Genomic DNA, 5,571 nt, shown 5'->3' with positions numbered 1-5,571 from the left:
AAAATATATTTAGAGGGAGATTTGCCCCCTTGCTCACAGGGGGCACTATTACCTTTCATTAACCCCACCATAACCTCTCCCAGCCAGGGCCCTGCCCTCGGCCCAGACATTACAAAATAAAATAAATAAATTCCAGTATCTTATAAAACAGAAGATAACAGTGTGTGACCCACCCCCCCTCCACACTATCACTTAGATATACTTAACAAAACAGCACAAGATAAAAATATATAAGATTACAAAATTACAATCCCAGCAAGTATTAAGTGACTAAATAATAAAAGAAAACCCACTCAGAGACATCCCCCAATAATCAGATAAACCACACGAGCTATAGATAAGAAACCTAAGAGGGAATAAGGAACGAACCCTTCCTTCCACCAAAAGGGAAAATGGAGAAAAGAAAAAGGCAGAAAGAAAGACAAAGTTGGCGGTGTGTGTGTGTGTGTGTGTGTGTGCAAAATAAAGTTGCTGTCTCTACAGTTCAAGTCCTGTAGTCTAGTTAAGAGCATCCAGGAATTCTTCTCCTTTTTCTGGTGATCCAAAGTTATATATGGATTCTCCACGACTGAAGCACAGCATTGCTGGATATCGCATGGAATATTGAATAACTAAGTCTCTCAAACGCTGCTTTGCCTCGTCGAATGCCCTCCTCTTGCAGACCACGGCTGGAGAGCAGACCTGAAACAACATTATCTTAGAGCCCTTGTACATCATGGCCTGGGGATCCTTCCCCAAGGCTCTGGAGGCCTCCAGCAACATTTGTTTTTCTCTATAATGTTGAAGTCGAACTAGGATTGGATGGGGGTGCTGGTCCGACCCAGGCCTGCGTACAGCGACCCAGTGGGCCCGCTCCACCCGCACCCGGCCCAGCTCCGACTCCAGTTTCAGCAGCTGTGGGAGCCACTGCTCCAGGAAATCCATAAGCTGGCCTTCCTCCTGCCATTCGGGAAGGCCCAGCAACCAAATATTTTTCCAACGACCTCTCGAGGTTGTCAATTAGCTCCTCCAGGGTCCGGACTCGCCGCTCCAGAGCCAGGACCTGACCTACGGATGACTCAGCAGCAGTCTCCAAGGCTGCGGCCTGTTGCTCTGCCCCTCCGACACGCTGCCCGAGTTTCTCGATCTCTCGGTCATGCTTCTGCAGTATGACTGAGATCGAGTCCCACCTGGACCGGGGTCTCCTCGATGGACGCATCGATCTTCTCTCTGAGTTTAACAAGTCCATCCTGGGGCAGCTGCGGACGTCTCTGCTGCTACTGTGGGAGAGGGTGGGGGAGGGGTCCCTGCCTGTTGTGAACTACGGGAGCTCTTGCCCTTAATCATTTTTTAAAAAGCACCAAACTGTTAAAGTTTGATGCAAAATGGCTAAGGGTGATGGGCAGAAACTATTTTAAGTGATTTAACAGGTGAAGGTGGGCACCCCATTCTGCAGGAGTCTTGGGCAGAGCTCTGCAGACTCAGACCTGCTGGGTTGCCGCCATCTTGGATCTCCCAATCAACCTGCTATTGCACACCTCTGGAGCAGTTAGGACTTGAACCCAGGCCTCCCAGTCCAAGGGTAGTGACACCCCACTGCACCACAACAACCCTAACTCCTCAGAGTAGTGTCCTCAGCCCAAGTACCTTCAGCTAAGTTATGACCTTCTCTCTGACGTCAATTGTTGTAAATGTCCATCTGGTTCATTGTTGTTCTCAAGTTGAAGAATTCTGCCATTTTTCACTTGGTCTGGCCTACATGTGGCTCCAGGTGGCGTTTGGAGTTTGAGCAATTAGGGCTGGGCAACAAATGAGCATTTCCCACATCACATGTAAGACTGCAAAAACAAAATGCTTTTTAAAGTCTTATTTGCTGACTAAGCTTTGAATGATTTATGTTAATGTCTGCTAATGTGGTGCCAACATTTATCTTATAACTGCCAATAAAGTAACTTGGGACATTAGTTAATCTTTTCTAACACTAACTGCATTGTAAATATCGATTGTTCAGGTTCCTGGTTTGAACTTGCTATTGATTACATTGTGCTCCATCATTAACACAGCTCGGCTTCATTTCCCTGAACAGCCTCAGCTGTGGTTTTGATGTTTATCTCGAGAACTTACTGAACTGAAAAAAGAACTGAAGGTTGACACATTCTTTGAGAATCAAAAATACAGATTTAAACTTCCCCTTTCACCCTGGCAAAGAGATACTCCAGCAGCCTGGAAAATACTGTCAGTTTCTGGATATGCCACCTCATTTAATGAAGGGGCAGTGCTCCAAAAGTTTCAAATAATTTCAAATAAACTAACTGTTGGACTATAACCTGGTGTCGTGTGGCTTTGGACTTCATCCACCCCAGTCCAACACCAGCATCCCCACATCACTGTATATTCCTCAGTCTGCTGCCTGGTCGAACAAGTGTGGAGGAGCACACAATATCATGATGGAGGAGAAAGTGTCTGTTGCAGATGCTGGAGATCAGGGTCGAGTGTGGTGCTGGAAAAGCACAGCAGGTCAGGCAGTGTCCGAGGAGCAGGAGAATTGATGTTTTGGGCATAAGCCCTTCATCAGGAATGGTTCTCCTGCTCCTCGGATGTTGCCTGACCTGCTGTGCTTTTCCAGCAACACACTCTACCCCAATATCATAATGGAGTCAAACTCAGTCAATACAAATACAGCAAGATCCCTTAAATATTAAATGAACCATCACATGGTTGAGCGGTGTTTTTTTTATTATAGGGTTTGGGTTTGGTACAGGCAATTGGGATCACACTTTACTACCTCACTTTGAGTCATATAGAGATGTACAGCACGGAAACAGACCCTTCGGTCCAGACCAGACCGGTCTGGTCGGTCCAGCTCGTCCATGCCGACCAGATATCCCAGCCCAATCTAGTCCCACCTGCCAGCACCAGCACATATCTCTCCAAACCCTTCCTATTCATATACCCATCCAAGTGCCTTTTAAATGTTGCAATTGTACCAACCTCCACCACATCCTCTGGCAGCTCATTCCATACATGTGACACCTTCTGCAATAAAAAGTTGCCACTTAGGTCTCTTAGATATCTTTCCCCTCTCACCCTAAACCCACGCCCTCTAGTTCTGGACTCCCCGATGCCAGGGAAAAGACTTAGTCTATTTATCCTATCCATGCCCCTCATAATTTTGTAAACCTCTATAAGGTCACCCCTCAGTCTCTGACGCTCCCGGGAAAACAGCCCCAGCCTGTTCAGTCTCTCCCTGTAGCTCAAATCCTCCAACCTTGGCAACATCCTTGTAAATCTTTTCTGAACCCTTTCAAAGTTTCACAACATCTTTCCGATAGGAAGGAGACCAGAATTGCACACAATATTCCCACAGTGGCCTCACCAATATTTTAAAGACAGAATTGTGAAACCCTGCCTCAGCGCTGCCACCGTAGCCAAGTTTGATGTGAGCAGAGATTGGGGGGTGGGGGGAAGGAGAATGCAGGCAGGATGAAACGGGAAGAGTTCGCAGAAGGATACCGACAAATTGGCAGGAAGAGAGAAGCTGCATATTATTTAAATGGAGAAAGATTGCAGGGAGCTGCAGTAGAGGGATTTTGGAATTCTCATCGACAAAAATGCCAGCACCCAACTCAGGGAAGTCAAATGGAACACTGGCTTTTATTTCAAAACAGAATGGAGTATAAAAATAAGGTGGCTTTGCTAAAACTACACAAGGTGCTGGTCAGACCACACCTGGAATATTGCGACTACAGTTTTGGGTCTTTTAAAGAGTCACAGAACAGTACAGGCCCTTTGGCCCTCTATGTTGTGTCAACCTTTTATCCTACTCTAAGATCAAACTAACTCTCGTACATTACATTTTACAATCAGTCTATCTTTCTTTAGATAAAATGTCATTGGAGACAGTGCAGAAAATGTTCACTAAGCTGATCTCAGGTAAGAATGGAGTGTGTTAGGAGGAGAGATTAGTAGATCGGGCCTGAACTCACTGGAATTTAGGATACTAATAAACAATCTTAACTTCTATGGTTCATTGCTCCCTTCTTTCTCACTAGAATAAATTCTTTGGAGCATGGGCTATTTTTGTAATGTTGCTATTGACCTTTAACCATTCTTGCTGCTAAACTCCTTCACCAGTCCATTCCAACCAGCACCGCCCTCACTCCTTTGTAATTAGCCTCATTCAACCTTAGTCCAGGTGTTTCGAACCCAGATTCCTCCCTCTCAATGAATGAAATTCTCCCATGTTATGGTCACAATTTCCACAGGGTTTACACCGACTTTTATTAAACCAGCAGGCAGCTGTGTAAACACTGCTTCCAACATGTGGAGTTGCTCTCTTTCAAAAACATGCAGTAATCCTTTGATTGTAAAACCAGTCTTTCCTTATTTCAGTCCATGATAAAAAGAGAACGTTTAAAGAAAAAATCACACCACTGAAGTGTGGGGGTCTCTTGAGACAGTCATTACTGACCTTCTGTTTTTTAAAAACATATGGGCATCCATTTTAGCTGAATCAGGATTGAGATTCTGGTGTGGGAGTGATGTTGGGTATGAACTGTTTGTTACAGCGTTTCATACAGTTTACTAAAATTCAAAAGTTACTTACGAGTCAGTGATCATTATTTAAAACTCAGGTCCAATTCTACTCTCTGACCCTGTAGTATCTAACGGAGAGCTAGTACAAAACAAAAAGGTTGGTGATGGGTTCAAAGGTCTAAAACATTTGTGCTATCTCCTTTGATTGATAGACAACTCCTTTACAAGTCTGTTAGTAATGCTAGGAACTTGGAACTCCAACACAGTAGGGCTCTGGTAGTGCTGTGGAAGTGTCCTTATGTTTAAGCCAGGAGACCTGGGTTCGGGTCCCACCTGCTCCTGAGGTGTGAAATAATACCTGAACAGCTGGTTTGGAAATTATCTAGAACTCCAACATTGCTGACAGGAGTTGGAGTTGCCAGATTGGTCAGCTGTCCATCCCAACGACAGAAAGACCATATCAAACATGTCCCAGTGACCATTCACAACACGTCAATGGTGTACAACCAGCCTGGGCTCAATGCAGTCTGCCCATGATCAAATGGGATTTTATTGGACAGCAGTTAGACAATAAGCCAGACTGTGCTAACCAGCACACTGGAAGACAATTGACGATCACTCAGTTTTGCAAGGTACATTGGTGTTTAGATCTTTTCTATTAATACATAGGATCCTCTTACATAGGCAACTGGCATTCATACATACAAAACACTTTTCAAAAAGGAAGAATGGGGTTATGGAGATCGCCAAACTGTCCCACATTCCCATAGCAGCACTGACTAGATTTTACAGAACTAAGAGTGACACTGCTTTTGCTGCATCTCTAAGAGTTGGGACATCATTACCAAGGAACTCCCTTCTTCCACACTGAAGTGACACCAGTTTAGTCAATTTGGTTTCAGGCCTCCTAGTTCTGCTGAGTGCAAGGCAGAAAGTCTCAACTTCTCTTTTAAGCAAGACTTCAGTCATTAAAGTGCAGTTTTACCCAGTTCTTTAGTTACCAACAAAACAAAAAAATGTCAGAGCAAAGACAGGCTCAAAAAGCCAAGAAAACTC

The sequence above is a fragment of the Hemiscyllium ocellatum genome, chromosome 19, assembly GCF_020745735.1.
Source record: "Hemiscyllium ocellatum isolate sHemOce1 chromosome 19, sHemOce1.pat.X.cur, whole genome shotgun sequence".
Classification (NCBI taxonomy): domain Eukaryota; kingdom Metazoa; phylum Chordata; class Chondrichthyes; order Orectolobiformes; family Hemiscylliidae; genus Hemiscyllium; species Hemiscyllium ocellatum.
This window is presented reverse-complemented; position numbering follows the sequence as displayed.